We start from the raw sequence: 18,081 nt of genomic DNA, 5'->3' as shown, positions 1-18,081 counted from the left end.
CATTAACTAAATACAAGCCTGCCCGGGAAACATGCCCCCAGGCCATTAACTCCACAACCTAGAAATTCTTGAGCAGTTTTTAGCTCTAGAGATAAAGTGCAATCTTTATTGGGAAAATTACGGCCAAATATCATTGGGCTATCTAGTTTAGAAAATATGTACACGGTGTATAGGTAGAGTATATGTTATACTAAATATACATAAATATACAATACCTATACACAACATATACGTCCGAAGTGTATATTTTATACTAAATAATCATATACTATACGCACCTATAAACAACATATACAACCAAAGTGTATATATAGTGTATACTTCGGCTGTATTAGTAAACTAGTTGGCCAAAGGGTATATAAGTTTCCCATCGTTATTTGTGGAGACTGCAAGTTAGATGGCTCCTGCTGAACTGGTCTCTTCTGTACGCTAGTATGGGTTAGGGGATCAAATGGGCAGGTTAAAACTTAAAACAAGCAGGAAATTTCCTCCAATGAATTTTTTACCCTCTCCTGCCCTATGGGCAAAATCTCCAAAGTCAAAAATTCAGAATTTGTTAAAGTTTCATGCATGGACAAGCGGAGTCAAAAGTTCAAGACTACCCACCTCCAAGGCCATTCTTGTAAATCACGAAGTAGAATCAATATACGAATTAAGTTATAGTCCACGCACAATTTGATTGGTCAAGAATCCAAGACGCATAACTGATTAACTACAAGTGTACAAGTATCCATTGGCAAAGTAAACTTGTGAGTTTAAATTCTCAGAGACACTTTATCTCATTTCAATTTGTTTGGTATAATTTGGCTTTGAGACAAGATTTAATTAAGATAAAAACGAAGAAGATTCTTAAAACTTGTAATTTTAAATTTGCATTTGTGTGACTGATATAATTATTTAGGGCTCATGAGTTAAAAACCTACGGCATAAAACTTAGACAAGGTGGTTAAAACGTATAATAAAAGTATCCTTGTGCATCGTGAAAAGTTATAAATTAAAAGTTAAGAAATTGGAAAAGGGTATGGAAAAGGGAGTGAACCAGCTTTGAAAGGGACAAGAAAAATCTTTCACTTAAATGGATTAATAAAATCATTTATTTTGTCTTATTCAAAACCTATAGAATCCCCAAAAGTTTTACACTTATTTAACATCATTTTTCTGTGATGGGTCTTCAGAAGTTCCGTAAGAGATGTTGATATTAATTCATGGAAACCACGTTTAATTAGAGTGCATCCCAATGCTCAAAATATTCTCTCACCTCATGTTGAAATGTGAAGACGACACCAAATATGGTTACTAAACGATAAGATGGAGTTATATATCAAACAATAAGGGTGAAATGGAAAAGAAAAATTGCATAACAATTCCATCACATCATATTAGTTATTACATAAAATGAAAATTTTCTTTGTTAAGCAACAAAGCATTTATGGTTTAACAATATAATATCACAAAATTTAATACAATAAAATACAATCAATCGAAATAGGGAGTAAAACTGTTGATGTATGTAACTCTCTCACGGAGGGTGGGCCAACGAGGCTGTGACAAGGTTCTGAAGAAGGGGTGCATATAAAACCTTAGACGTATCTCATATCGGAATGAGAGAGAAAAGAGAAGGGCTTTATTCGACCTAATACAAATTTACATGATACCCACTTTTTGGCTTGATGATGGAGTAGCTCAAATTGACAAATCCGTATGGTCTATTGGATTAAAAAGAACAATATGTGTCATATACTTGGATCGTGACAGTGTAACCATGATTTACAAGAATGACGTTGGAAGTGGGTGATCTTGACTATTTGACTCCACTTGCCCCACGAGCAAAAGTTTAAGTTTAACAAATTTTGACTTTTGACCTTGACGATTTGGCCATGGGCAAGTGGGGCTCAAAAGTTCTAGAATATCGATTTCCATGGTTATTATATTGGGTGTAATTTCCTGGATAATTACTTTAATATGGTAAGAAGGGAAGTTACAAACTATAGCTTCTAATGGATGAGATTTAATTCAACTTGCAAAGACCAAATTAGTACTACAAAATAACGAATCAATTTCGATGGACTGAATGTTTGGTCAAGTTTCAATTTAGAAAGTAATATCATTAAATTATCAATGGATGTACTTAAATTAGATGCAACTATGCAAGAACGCCATCTAAAATCCTTGAAAAATTGCAAAGATCAGATTCTCGAAATAGAAGAATGCAAATTTTGTACGGAAAGGGGCCAAATATACCCCTGTACTATTGAAAAAGGGCTAAATATACCCTTCGTTATACTTTGGGTCTAAATATATCCTTGTAGTTATACTATTGGTTCAAATATACCCCTCCTCCGTTAAGTTGTCCAAGATGGACACCCAATCCTATGTGGCACTAACATTTAATGAAGTGGATGCCACGTGGCATGCCACCTCATCACCCATAACCCATTTACCCCTCCCCTCTATTTCAAAATTGCTTCTTTCCCTAATGGGTATTTCAAAATGTTATCTTTAGAGACACCCATGTAAGTCTAATTCTTTATAGAACAGAAGTACCAATTGAATTTCTCCTCTTTCAGTTCAATGTGAATTTGAGTTGTTTCCTTCTTTCTCTTTGTTAAGTTTTTAGAAAGAAATTTTCTCATTTTCTTTGAACAATTAATTTTTTACTCGTTTTCCTGACACCAAATTTTTGAATTTGTTCAATATGACAAGGTTAGAACTACTATCTTTAATTAATGACCTTATTCTTTATAGAACAGAAGTTAGCCTTTTTGTCTACTCTCTCCATGCATGGCTTCTGCAAACTGCAATTTGTTGCATTTTCGAAGTGACAGTAATGAACATTAGTGGCGGTAATGGCAATGGCAGTGAAGGGGAAATTTTTTTTAGTGATGGAAGAATAAATTGAGAGGAGGGGTAAAATAGATTAGGGGTGATGAGGTGGCATGTCACGTGGCACACACGTCATTAAATGTCAGTGCCACGTAGGATTGGGTGTCTATTTTGGACCACTTTAACGGAGGTGGGGTATATTTGAACCAATGGTATAACGGCAAGGGTATATTTGAACCCAAAGTATATCGATATTTGACCCTTTTCTAATAGTACAGGGGTATATTTGGCCCTTTTCCGAATTTTGTATTTCCTTTAATTTTTTCTAATGTTTAAAGTATAAAAAATAAATATGAAAATAGAAATAATTGCTGCGATGAACAAAAAATAATTAAGGTTTGAGATTGAGTCTCTATCATATATATTGGTTAAGATTGTTTTCAATATTTTTGAAGACTTTAAGTTTTATATACTAAAAGTGAAAAGATTATTATTGTTAACATAGTTCAACTTATTATAACATGTCATGCAATTACTAATTTTATCAGGTCATGAATTAACGCTTATAGTAGAGACTTATTAATGGTTATCTTATAATTGATCTGATTATATAAATATATATTACATTGTCGGTATATGAAATTTAAACTCTTTTTGGAAAAATAATAAAATGAACTTCATTTGGAATACAAGGAGGTTTACAGGAAATGAAAGGGAAAAAGAAAGAAGATTAATTGATTTGCTCTTAATATCAACAAAGATATCAAAATTTTCAAGTCAAAAGGAGTTGGTACTCTTAATTAGAAGGATAATCAAAGGACAAATGAAACGATAATCCAAGAAATGGCATTAATATATGACTTACAGATCCTGTGGAATATCATCACAACCAAATTAATTCAGCTAAAGAAAGAACATTAAGCAAACCCACTAAAATCTTTAAAAAAAAAGGGAAAATCTTGGAAGAAATCCCACAAGTACTCTGCATTCAGATACTCTATATCTACGTATCTATTTAATTTGATCGAGCAACTGAATTGAAGATCCCTGCTAACAAATAGAGCTGTTAACAATTTTGTGAAAGCTTTAATTAGCCTCAGCTTGGGACAGCTTAATAGCCTGTTTGGTCAAGCTTCTAAAATCAGCTTATTTTTAAAAGTATTTTTCATGCGAAAAGCAGTTTGGCCAATTCATTTAAAAAGCACTTTTGAGCTGCAATTAGTGTTTGACTAAGCTTTTAAAAAGTGCTTCTATGTGTATTTTTCTCAAAAGTACTTTTCAAAAAAGTGCTTTTGGGCAAAAGTTATTTTTTTCAGCTTCTGAAAAACTGCTTCTGCTACTCCCAAAGCACTTATTTTCTCCCAAAAGCTTGGCCAAACACCTCACTTTTTTTTTCAAATAAGCACTTATTAAAAAAATAAGTACTTTTGGGGGAAAAATAAGCTTGGCCAAACAGGCTATAAGAAATATTGTCGTGCAATAATCCCTCTTAAAATCAGAAGTTAATTAGAAAAGGGAAAAAATACAGGAACGTAACATGGGCAAGTGCCTGAGAGGGTTTAGAATGTGTTACTAATATCTACTAGTGAATTTATCCGCGCTTCGCGCAATCATAAAAAATTTATTAGATTTTAACACTAATCTTTTATAATTTTTGAAAACTGAAAATACTTTTAAATAAGTATTATTTATAGTCCTCAAGCCAGAAAGATTAGGTTTTCCAAATCCATTTAATTATCAATTCTTTGTTTTTATGTTTTCTCTAGCTTTTCATTACAAGACTTGGTTTCTCGGAAAGTAGATTCTCCAAAGAGAAGAAAAGACTCTTAGTAAAATTTATATTTGCTAGGAAATTTATATACACATTTGCATATAGTTACCTGTCGATTATATTAAAGTAAGAACCATCTTTTATTATTTCATTCTCTATAGTAGTATATTTTACATTTTCAAAAAGTTGTATAGACATTTTATTCATCAATCTCGAAAGCTTTTCTCTTATTTAAGGTCTTTACAGAATTCAAATTAATCCTTACACTTAACTTAAAGTATTAGCTTCCAGCAAGAAGATTGCAATATTTACCAGTACATAATCATAAACTTCGTAAATTTACTGTAACAAAAATGCATAATTTATTTTATTATTAAAATAAAGGTGTAGTATCCCCCTTTTTTTTTTGGCATGTGAAAGGAGGAAATTTTATCACTTAAAAAGTACAGGAAAGTAAACAGAGTACGTGCGTTAATTACATGGGATAGTTCTAAATGAAGGTATCCCTAAAATGTCACTGTTCAGAAACTGATTTAGGAAAGGTGGGGGATCGTCCCAAAAAATAGATTCTCCCAAGTCTTGCTCTTCAGCTTCCTTGCCCTAAGCCGCTAGTTCATGCGCCACTTGGTTCGCCTCCCGGAGGATGTGATGCATCCCTGCATTTTCAATTGCTTCTAGGAGGAACCTGATCAACAATAATGTTTGTGTAAGCAATAATCGGTGTTCCTTTGCTCAAATGATCAGCTAATACCTGGTTATCTACTTCCACTAGTGGAAATAGATTTTTTGTGAATGCAAACTCCAATCCTTGGAGAAGGGCCTGTATTTCTGAGTGAAGTGGTGAATGAGCATCAACACGCGTAGCAAATCCTTCCATCCATTAACCTATGTGGTCTCGAATTAATCGACCTGTACCCCCCCCCCCCCCCCCCCCCCGCTCCAGTGAAAGGGTTATAAGCCCCATCTGTATTTAGTTTATACCAGTTTGTAGGGGGTTTATTCTAAGAAATTGTGATGTTCAGGCTGTTGCTGGAAGGTTTAGGTCCTTTATTTGGGCCTAGATGCATGAATTCAAGAGATTGTTGATTTTGGTTATGTCAGTGTTCATTGGTCTCGAATTAATCCATCTTTACCCCCTGCTCTAGTGAGAGGGTTATAAGCCCCATCTGTATTTAGTTTATACCAGTTTGTAGGGGGTTTATTCTAAGAAATTGCGATGTTCAGGCTGTTGCTGGAAGGTTTAGGTCCTTTATTTGGGCCTAGATGTATGATTTAAGGGCTTGGTAGCTGATTTTGGTTATGTCAGTGTTCATGTTAGTATTGTTGAAGAGATTATAATTTCGAGTGGTCCAAATATTCCATAGTATGATAGGAGTAAGAATGTCAGAGGTGGTGATCTGTTATGAGGGGAGGGTAAGGTGATGCTTCTTTGTACAAAGATCGTGAAGCTATGGTATGAAGTTGAAGATAGTGGGAGATTGATAAGCTTAGGGAACTCCATATGAGATTAGCTTTAGGGCAGCTAATAAAGATGTGAAAGATATCCTTGGGGCAGGCACAATGCTTGCAAGAGTTGTCTTGGATAATGTGGCGATGGGATAAGAGAGAAGTAGTAGGAAGAGAATGTTGTACAAGTAACCAAAGGAAGGTTTTTAATTTGTGAATGGAATTGATCTTCCAGACCCAGTTGTGAGCAAAATCAGGTGGGATAGTGGTTATTGCTATAGTGGATTGATATAGCTTATAGGTTTCCCTGGTGGTGCAAGTTCCATCTTTAGAGTTCATCCAATAGATAGAATCAGTAGCGTTATCGGAGAAGGGTAGATAAGCGTTGCGTATTTGGGTAGTGATGTTGGGTGGTAGTTTAAATGATAGGTTATTTAAAACTCAAGAATTATTTGCAATAATGGAGTTAAGGGTCATATTCATCTCTTCTCTTAGCAAAGGTCCTTGGATAGATTCTCTAAGAGTGTGACTCCAATTTAGCCACCTGTCTTCCCAAAGTTGGATGGTGTTACCTTTTCCTATGGACCAAGCAGTGCCATTGTCAAGTTTTTCTTGGCTTTTAAGGTACTTTTCAGATGTAAGAGTCGGTAACCCTGCTACTGTTGCTATGGTTTCTGTTGGTTATTTTGTACTTGGAAAGGAGGATCCTTTTCAATAGGGGGCTACCATTCTTGTGCATTCTCCAGATAAGGCCTATTAGTAGTGAGATGTTTTTCCCTGTTGCAGTTCGAATCCCAAGCCCACCTTGAGCCCTAGGTTGTGTTAGGTTGTCCCAATTTATAAGGCGAATTTTCCTTTTTCCGGTTGTTGTCCCCCATATAAAGTTGTGTTGGATACGATCAATGTGCTTCCTAGTACTGGCTGGTAATAAGTTCATTTACATTACGTGAACTGGGATGGCATTGGGAATAGATCAGGCAATAAATCCAAGGTCGCTAAAGCCTTTAGCGGCATTTATTGTTGGAGCTAAAGTTTGGTATTGCCGATAATAATTGATTCCAAAATACAATTAGCGGCAATTAAGTTATTGCCATTAACTAATTGCCGCTAAAAGCATATTTTGTTGTAGTGACAAGAGTCATCCTTCCTGCTATTGTTAGCATTTTAGCTTTCCAACCTTTTACTAAGAAGTACAACATCACCATATAATATTAACGGAAAAGGGCCAAAATTACCCCTCAACTTTGGGAAATAGTTCATCCATACCCTTCGTTATACTTTAGGGTCAATTATACCCTTACCGTTACACAATGGGGTAAATTATACTCTTATGTCTAACAACTGCCACGTGGCATCATCCCAGCCCTTCAAAATTATTTTCCCCTCAAATTATTTTTTACCCACTAAAATAACCCAACCTGACCCTATTTTTTTTTCCAGCCAAAGTGATACGGACCCAACCCATTGCCCCTTGGCTGGAAAAAAAAATTGGGTCTGGTTGGGTTATTTTAGTGGGTAAAAAATTATTTGAGGGGAAAATAATTTTGAACGGCTGGGATGATGCCACGTGGCAGCTATTAGACATAAGGGTATAATTGACCCCATAGTATAACGGTAAGAGTATAATTAGCCCTAAAGTATAACGAAGGGTATGAATGAACTATTTCCCAAAGTTCAGGGGTAATTTTGGTCCTTTTCCGTAATATTTGTTATACCCTATTTTAACCGGGGTCAAAATAGTTTATAACATCCGGATAATTCCGGGGTTAATTAAAGTTAAGATTCGCCACCTAATTATTTATGGTGAATTAGGACACCTAAAGTTGATTAAGGTAATTATCTAAAGTTAGTTTTAAAGTCTATGAAACCAAATGATTCTAGATACGGGTTCAACTAATCTAGAGGGAAGGTATTAGGCATCCTCTAAATTCCATTAATAATGGTTAACCGACCGGACTTATAATTAGTTAGGCTAAGTGTACATATAGTATTATAGGAAAGGAAATAGCTTTGTAAATATGACTAAAGTCGTAAACCGTCATGTAAGAATGTTGTTTAAAATAGGATTTGTAGAAGAATAATAATTTGTATAAAAGAGTTAGTTATAGGTAAAACTGAAAAAAAGTGTACAACATTTCATAATATTTGTGAAGAAATAAATTGTGTTGACCTATAAATTAAAAGAGTTATTGTAAGATTAATAAAATTTAAAAAGGGTTTTATGAAAAGACTATTAGTTCAACATGAACTGTTCAAAGTTATTTAACAAATGAATATTTCAAATGTTGGGAAGGGAGCTAAAAAAATGGAAAAGTTATCTATAAAAGCTCATTCGTTTTTCTAATTTCTCAAAAAAAACAAGCTAGCGTTAGTATATAAAATTTTATGATGGTTTGGAAACGTACTCTCCTTTTAACTAAAAATGCCAAACTTACGAGGAACGATTTAAACTCATTTGATTTTAGGCCTAAATTTACTAGTTAGGACATCCTAATATAAAACAGGCTCGGTTAAACATAAGCAGTTAAGTACTTATCATAATTCACACAGCTAGGTAAATGTTAGTCACACAAGTCGTTGAAATCACGTCAAAAATAAACAAAGTGACATAAAATGGCTTTAGCCATTCTCGGCTATCGCGAAGAAGTAGCGATGCTCTGCAATTCTCTGTTCGAACAAAGTTAAAGCGAACATAGAGGATGATATGCGGACTTCATAAGAGGCATCGTTGAGTCTCAAAAACGAAACTCTGTTCGTGGTGCAGTGAAGTGGGACGTCAAAGCCTCGAATCTACTCTCGTTATGACCGATTCGAAAGTCGACGCAAAAAACTAAAATGGTTCTGTTATAGTTAAAGTTCTTTGTCGAACAGCGAGGAAAGTTAATCGAGTTGTGAGGCTATAACCTTTCGTCACAAACCTCAGATTTTCAATAAAAAGTATTTTTTCGATTTGAAGGGTTTAAGACCAGGTTAAAAGAAAAGATTTTTCAACAAAAGTACTCGTGTATTCCAAATCATTCTCTCTGGAAAACACTGAGTAATTCCCGGCTACAGTTCGCCGAAAAGGGGGAAATCGAGTTTTTTTTTTTAAGATTGTTTGTCCCGAAAAAAGAAAAGCACTCAACCATTCCCTCAAAATGCCGAAAAAATCCCCCTCTTTTCGATACCACTCCCATCCTCTTTATAGGGTTTTTGTTTGGTTTAAGAAAAAGAAAGGGAGCGTGGGAGACAGAGATGATAGAAGCGTGAAGATGGCAGGTAGAGCGTGGGAGAGAGAGAAGGACAGGCGTGGGGGACAAAGCAAGGCGGAGGTGGCAGAGATGAAGGTGGAGGCGTGAAGGGAGAAAGTGAGAAGGGAACAGAAAGGGAAAGAGGAGGCGGAGAAAGAAAAGAAGAGAAAGAGGAAAGGGTTAGGTTTAGGGGGTTGGGCCGGATCGGGTGTTGGGTTGGATCTGTTGAAAACATAGGTAATGGGCTGGTCCGTTTGGGCTGGCCTATTAATTTAAATATGGGCTGATAATGTGGGTTGAGTATTAAAGATGTGGGCTAATTATTTGGTTGAAAATTGTTGATCCTTCTCCCTCTATTTAATTATTCTTGGACTTCTAATTTAGTAACTAGTATAATATATATACTATGATAATTAGTGATTAATATGTAGAAAATAAAGATTTTGAAAAGTGTTGTCTTATAATTAATTTAACGATTCCAAACCCAAAAAATGAAATGATGACGAATCATCTAAAATTTGTGGTAAAGTAATACTTGCAATGTTGAAAATAAAAGTAGCGAAAATAATAGTAGTGAAAATAAAGTATTTAGCTTGTCAATAAATTTAGACGCCCGAGTGAAATAAATTAAACAAAGGAGGGACAAAATTGGGTGTCAACAGATGCCCCTCTTCGACCGGAGATGATGTAAGAATCTTCGGGCGAAGAAGTTGACGTAATAGCCAATTTTGTTCGGACCAACGAATATGAATTGACAAGAAAGTACGTTTTTTGGAAAATTGATGGAAAATATTATGAGGATCGAAGGAATTATGGAAAATTATGGCCGAATCTCAGTTTCGAGTTGCCCACACATCTAGGGCTGCACGAGAATCAGGCTATGTGTAGTTCGAAAGTTTTGCGGATTCATAATCTTGCAGGGGTTGTAGATAGATGACAAGAATGTTCGAGAATGGAACATATGCTTATAAATGTAGCGCGCAACACACCTATAAGTAAGACTCTACTAGACACGATGTAAATTCTCCAAAATGCCCCAGTGTTGAGTTATGGAGACACTGGGATATAGAAAAGGATACGAGATTGTGAAAAGAGTTGATTGAATAGAGTCTTAGCAGTGTATATGAAAGAATTTTTTTTTTTTGGATATCCTACGTATCACATGTTTGTGGACGTAGGCGGAGTCGAGTTCGAGAGTAGATTCGTGACCTTTGCTTATGAGTTTGATATTTCTCTTCAGCGTATTTTCCCCAGTTCACTGCGTAAGATAAAGTTCCACGTTGCGCTGTGTCTCTGCATGTAGATTGTATTTTCTGTCAAAGCTGAAATTCATGTCAAAATTAGTAATAAAGTCTGGGATAAAGTTGAAAGTGCAAAACTTATAAAAAGTGTAAAATGATAGTAAATATGAGTGTGAGAATGAAGATGAAGCCGTGTGGCTTATAATGAGGTCGTGTGTTCAAATGTTGTCTCTGGTTGTCTTCAGGGACTTGAATGAATGCATGATGTTTATGCTGAAGATGTAATAATATCTCTAGTTGCAATTTGAAGATGATAGTGATAAGGTCTCCGGCTGTCTTCCGGGACTCGATGATAAATGATATCTGCGGGATTTAAGGTAAAATCGTTAAAGTAGGTAAAGTAGATGGTAAAGTAAAGTGATAAAGTAAACAGTAAAGTAAAAGTGTAGCCGTTTGGCTTATGCAGATGAGGCCGTGTAGCCATGTGATGTCTCCGGTTGTTTGCGGGACTCAATGATATGATATCTCCAGTTGTCTTCAGAGATTTGATGAAGATTCCCGTAAAGTTCGGGGTAAAGTCGTAAAGTGGATGATGTCTCCGGTTGTCTTCGGAGGCTTCAATGATAATTCTTATGCATATGAGGCTGTGTAGCCGAATGATGCCCCCGGTTGTCTTCGGAGACTTAATGATGATCCCTGCAAAGTTCAGGATAAAGTCGTTAAAGTAAATGATAAAGTAATTGGTAAAGTCATAGTGTAGCCGTCTGGCTTATGCATATGAGGTTGTATAGCCGAAAGATGCCCCCGGTCGTCTTCGGAGACTCGACGCCAATCCTGTAAAATTCAAGATAAAAATGTGAATTCTTATTTTAGGGTGGAAGGACCCAATATGTCCTAATTTAGGGTGGACGAACCCGATGTATCCTATTTTAGGGTGGACAAACCCATGTATGTCTCCGGTTGTTTTCGAAGACATGATGCATATGCCGTGTGAGGCATTTAAAGAAATGATATCCTATTAAAGGCGGACGAGCCTAAAATGTCCTATTCAAGGCGGACGAGCCTAAAGTGTCCTACTAAAGGCGGACGAGCCTAAAGTGTCCTATTAAAGGCGGACAATCCTAAATGTTGTGCGTTTGCGAACAATGATATTGTCCCTTTACAGGGCATTTGAAAGTAATAATGCAATGCCGGTGCGGTGCCTTTGCAGTGCGGGCATTTGAAGAAATGATGTCCTATTAAAGGCGGACGAGCCTAAAATGTATAGTTATCCTCGGAGTGTGATATTGATTTCTACAAAATTTAAAGTAAAGTCATTAAAGTATTTAAAATAAATAATAAAACGGAGAGTAAAGTAAGAGTCAGATCGCTCGCCTAATGATATTGATGGTATCGTGACAGGCCAAATTAAGGACACGAAATCCTGATTTAATTCGTCTTCAATCTCGTCAACCTACAAAAACAGGTATATAAAGTCATAAAATTATTGTGATAAAAATAAAATAAAATAAATTAAAAGATAAAGTTGGAAGTAAAGCCGTATGGCTTATGAGGCGAGGTCATAATGAGCCAAATGATGCTTTTGGCCCTGATTGATAGACTTGACTGTTGATCTCGCGATTTAGGTTCCTGCACTCAAATAAAAATTCTTAGTTTGGGAGGGGGAAGTTGATTCGTGTTGACTCGAAGCTTGACGTTGTTGGCTGCTCCATTCGTCTTATTTGTTTGGATCTTGTGATCTCCGTTCAAACCTCGGTAGATGAACAGTAGTGAAACAATTGAAAGAAAGTGTTTCATTTGAAAGGTATGTATGTAAGTATATGTATAAGGAAAGATATAAACGTAAGTATATGTATATAAGAAAAGATATATGTGTAAATGTATATATAGGTAAGTTGTAAAAAATTCTGCCAACTTTAGATTGTGACACTTCTAAAGTAATCGGTTCATAATACTTCCTGTCTGGTAGCCTTAACCTTGTCGATGCACAATTGTTCTTTTGTCTATATCTTTTCAAAATATGCCCCAGTTTTGGGTTCAGAAGAGTATGCTAAATTTATGTTGCGGTATGACCGAACCTTGTATAGGTTGCCTACGTATCCCTCCAAAGGAATCAGGTCAGAACGTAGTTCTTAAGGTTCATAAAAATGGTTTGAAATTTTCTAATAAAGGGATCGAACCCGATGTGGATTGCCTACGTATCCCACCAAGGGAATCAGGTCGGCGTAGTTCTGTTATGTAAATGATAAAGGTTTGTTGGATTTCTACCTAAATGTGACTGACCTGCATGTTGATAGTCTACGAATCCCGCCGAGGGAATCAGGCTATATGTAGTTCTCCTTGTATAAGGATTTTTGAATTTTCTATTATAATACAACCGAACCCTATATGGGCTGCCTACGTATCCCACCTCGGGAATCAGGTCGGAACGTAGTTCGTACTCATTTAAAGGAAATGTTGCAAAGTAGGTTGTCCAACCTAATGTTGTCTTTTTGACTGATGGCTTTCGTGGTTATGTCATTGTCTATCGACTATTTTGATTTCTTCCAAGTGGAATATTGTCTTGTACTCGAGTTTTCTTTGTTACTCTCTTGAGATGTATGTTGTTTATTCGTTCATTTTATGTCACGATCGTAGAGTTGACAGTTTTGATAAATAACGTAGAAAATAACAATAATAGATGATTAAGAAAAATCAGAAATGCATTCATAGGTTTGCAATCCAAAAGATGAAGCAAAGTAACAAAAGTTTTGAGCATGATTCCGGCCTTTAAAAATAAAATTTTACTGCATGTTCAGTCTACCAAGACTCCCGGTGAATCAGGGACGGAGTACAAGTCCAATTCTTCAGAGTCTCTCCTGGTTCAGCATCCCGTATTGTCAGTGCCTTGGTGTTGTGAGTAGTTGTAGCAGTAATCTTCATGTGTGTTTGTCTTGGATTGTTCACGGGAGCGACAAAAGTTGATGACATGTCCCTTTCCACCCTTCCAATTGACACACTGGACTCTTTCAAATCTTGGCATCTTCGTGAGCAGGTAAAGGATTGTTGACCACGTTGGGCTTAGCTTCAGCGAACTGGATTATTCCTTCCTTAATCAGGGCTTCGATTTTGTTTTTAAGCCCGTAACAATCTTCAGTGACGTGCCCAGCAACTCCAGAATGGTATGCGCAGTGCTTGGAACCATCAAACCATTTTGGGATAGGATCGGGAATTTTTCCATCAATTGGTTGTATTATGCCTGCCGCTTTCATCCTTTCAAACAACTGAGCCAATGGCTCAGCGAGTCGAGTGTAATTACGAGTGTTTTTGGTGTCAAGGTTTGGACGAGCTCTAGGTGCAGCATATGGTCGATTTTGGTAAGTTGGGGCTTGGACGGGTTGATATGGACGCGGGTTTTGATGTGGAGGTGCTCGGGGTTGGAAATAATTTGCTTGGGCGTTGTAGACAGGGTAAGGAGATAGTGGAGCTTGGTAGGGTTCAGTGTAGTGGTAAGGGTAGAAAGGTTGTTGTGGATGGTTAAAGTATGTGACGTCTTGGCTTGGCTTATGCCCTTGGACGTTCGCGACTGCAGCGACATCTTCCTTCTTCCTTTTAACCCCGCTGATAGAACCAGATTGAATAGCTTTGTTTATTGCTTGTAAAGAAATAAGATCCTGAATTTTCCCCGATTTGATTCCTTCTTCTAAGGCTTCTCCCATTCGGACAACTTCTGTGAATTTTTGTCCCATCATACCTATCATTTTCTCGTAAAATACGCCAGCCTGACATTCAATGAAGGTAGCAGTCATTTCTCTATCATTCATCGGAGGTTGAACCCTGGCCGCTTCTGACCTCCAACGTAACACATACTCGCGGAATGTCTCAGCTGATTTCTTGGTTAACTTAGTCATGTAGACTCTATCTGGCGTGATATCAGTGTTAAAACTGAATCTGTCCATAAAGTCTTGAGCCATGTCACTCCAACCACGCCATTTACGGACATCCTGTTGTGTATACCAAGTAAGAGCTTCGCCAGATAAGCTTCTTATGAAGAGCTTCATCCTTATGTTCTGGTCTCTGCCCACTCCAACTAGTTTGTCACAATAAGCCCTTAGGTGCGTATGAGGGTCGCCCGTTCCATTGAATGTATCAAATTTTGGCGGTTTGTAGCCTACGAGTAAATCGACGTCAGGTTGAACACAGAGATCCTCGTATTCTACACTCTTAGTTCCCCTAGCAACTTTAAGGTTTCTCATCGCTTCTTTGAGACTGTGGATCTCTCTTAGCAATATGTTATCTGTCCCTGCTTTTGCATCCCTTTCCATTTCCTCGTATTGATCTACCTCGGGTTGGAACCTAACCGTTACTGGGTTGGTAAAGGTTTGTGTTTCTGTGGCATATACTGGAGGAACATATCGTATATTAGGGGTGACAAAGTGTGCTCCGTGTATATGCTGGGTTGGATAAGTTTGGACGGCGTGAGTGTTTTGGATAGGAGGTGGCATGTTATAAGTGGTATTTGTAGGTGGCTGATTTGACGGGTTTAGGGGAGTAGTCGTAGGTGGTGGGTTAGTGTTGGTAGGCAAAGGAATATAGGGAGTGTGAACTAGTGATTGACTTGGTGGGTTGACGGGTGGTGGATTAGGAGTAACATAGGTAGTGTAGGGGGGTGGTTGGTTTTGTGGGGGAGTATAGTTAGTGTAGGTCGGTGGTTGACTTTGTGGAGAAGTATAGTTAGTGTAAGTGGGTGGTTGACTTTGTGGGGGAGTATAGGCGGATGACGGATTTGGTGGATTTGCGGGGGTGATTGGAGGTAAGTTGTCGTTAGTTGGTGCATTATTTTGGGAAGGAAAATGCTCAGGAACTGGAGATTCAAGTGAGGGGAAACGAGGTGGGTCTGGTGCAGTATTTCTAGGTTCAGGAGGTGAATTTTGGAGTGTGATGGATAAATTGGTCAAGTCCCTAACCCGATTTAGTTCTCCACATAGATTCTCAATTTCTTGAGTCAGGCGGGCGATATGTTCATCCCGTTGAATAGTAGTTCCGTGTTCGGAAGTCTCGGGCGGATCGCTAGAGATCACGATATTTTCCACACCAGTTGAAATAGCTGCGGCCGTATCAGACATAGTAATTTCATTTCCTTGAACAACCCAACTACGTTCAGGTAACGATGACGTCTTTGACCTTGTGATGTAAGGATGGTCGGCCATCGAGTGTCAACACGAATCAACTCTCTATGGGGAATAAGATAAAAGAAACATAAAGTATAAACGATGTTAGTCTCATGAGCATATCAAGGTAAAGTCATGATCACGTAAAGTCACGTAGAATAAAAATCAAACATGTTGTCAAACAAATGTAAATGATTATATCAAACGATAACGCGTCCTAATATGCATGTGACCTCTTTGTGCCAGAGGTAGGCCTAACGTCTGTTTGAAGGGTAAAGTGTGCCATAATACGTCATCCCGTTGCTTTTGATTAATTAAACAAGTTCTATTTCTCCAAAAATAAAGTACAAAACAATGTAATATTTATTACATGTCAAATGAATACAACATAAAGCGTTTCCTAATCTAAATAAAGTAAATAAAATTTCCTATGCCTAACTTCTAGTTCCATTTGTGATGTCTTTAATCTGCGTCATTTGTTGTACTCCAATGCAAATCGATACCTGTCATAAAACGTTAGTCATTCTCTCCCTCCTAAAGTTTAATTAATTAGAGCAAATAGTCAATATTTAGGCACAGTTATCCTTCAAACATGCACATAAAGTATGCTTAATGTCACTTGGGGTCGTGAACCCGCTTGGACGTTTGGTAAAGTTGTCTAATGGATTTAATACACCAAGGGTATTAAACCTCCTAGGTCATGAAATATATGCTCTTAATAAAGAGTGTTGGTTTAGCTCTATCTTAGGCTGACTAAGAGTGGGTTTACTGGACGCAAGGTTCCCGAGCGGACAACTCGAGTGAGAAGGCTACGCGGTCACCGTTATTCGGACACCCCGCGCATACGCCAACTCTCCTAAAAATTGGAATTTTGAAAGAGATTTGCGGGTGCGCAAAACACACCTCGCGTGTACGTGTGATAGTGTGAATTTTCCAGAAGTGGAGGAAGTATGAACGGAATGACAGTTTTATCAAAGCAAGTAACACATAAACAGTTTATATCAAACACACAATTAATAGCATGTAAAAACAGTTAACAAATAAATAAAGTAATTAAAATAAGCACACAAAGCCTATTTAAACTAAGTCCGTTATGGTTAGAACTTAAGTGTGAGTCCCCAGCAGAGTCGCCAAGCTGTTATACCCTATTTTAACCGGGGTCAAAATAGTTTATAACATCCGGATAATTCCGGGGTTAATTAAAGTTAAGATTCGCCACCTAATTATTTATGGTGAATTAGGACACCTAAAGTTGATTAAGGTAATTATCTAAAGTTAGTTTTAAAGTCTATGAAACCAAATGATTCTAGATACGGGTTCAACTAATCTAGAGGGAAGGTATTAGGCATCCTCTAAATTCCATTAATAATGGTTAACCGACCGGACTTATAATTAGTTAGGCTAAGTGTACATATAGTATTATAGGAAAGGAAATAGCTTTGTAAATATGACTAAAGTCGTAAACCGCCATGTAAGAATGTTGTTTAAAATAGGATTTGTAGAAGAATAATAATTTGTATAAAAGAGTTAGTTATAGGTAAAACTGAAAAAAAGTGTACAACATTTCATAATATTTGTGAAGAAATAAATTGTGTTGACCTATAAATTAAAAGAGTTATTGTAAGATTAATAAAATTTAAAAAGGGTTTTATGAAAAGACTATTAGTTCAACATGAACTGTTCAAAGTTATTTAACAAATGAATATTTCAAATGTTGGGAAGGGAGCTAAAAAAATGGAAAAGTTATCTATAAAAGCTCATTCGTTTTTCTAATTTCTCAAAAAAAACAAGCTAGCGTTAGTATATAAAATTTTATGATGGTTTGGAAACGTACTCTCCTTTTAACTAAAAATGCCAAACTTACGAGGAACGATTTAAACTCATTTGATTTTAGGCCTAAATTTACTAGTTAGGACATCCTAATATAAAACAGGCTCGGTTAAACATAAGCAGTTAAGTACTTATCATAATTCACACAGCTAGGTAAATGTTAGTCACACAAGTCGTTGAAATCACGTCAAAAATAAACAAAGTGACATAAAATGGCTTTAGCCATTCTCGGCTATCGCGAAGAAGTAGCGATGCTCTGCAATTCTCTGTTCGAACAAAGTTAAAGCGAACATAGAGGATGATATGCGGACTTCATAAGAGGCATCGTTGAGTCTCATAAGAGGCATCGTTGGGCCGGATCGGGTGTTGGACTGGATCTGTTGAAAACATGGGTAATGGGCTGGTCCGCTTGGGCTGGCCTATTAATTTAAATATGGGCTGATAATGTGGGTTGAGTATTAAAGATGTGGGCTAATTATTTGGTTGAAAATTGTTGATCCTTCTCCCTCTATTTAATTATTCTTGGACTTCTAATTTAGTAACTAGTATAATATATATACTATGATAATTAGTGATTAATATGTAGAAAA

The sequence above is a fragment of the Lycium barbarum genome, chromosome 1 (assembly GCF_019175385.1).
Source record: "Lycium barbarum isolate Lr01 chromosome 1, ASM1917538v2, whole genome shotgun sequence".
NCBI classification, from domain to species: Eukaryota; Viridiplantae; Streptophyta; class Magnoliopsida; order Solanales; family Solanaceae; genus Lycium; species Lycium barbarum.
Note: the sequence above shows the minus strand (reverse complement) of the source record.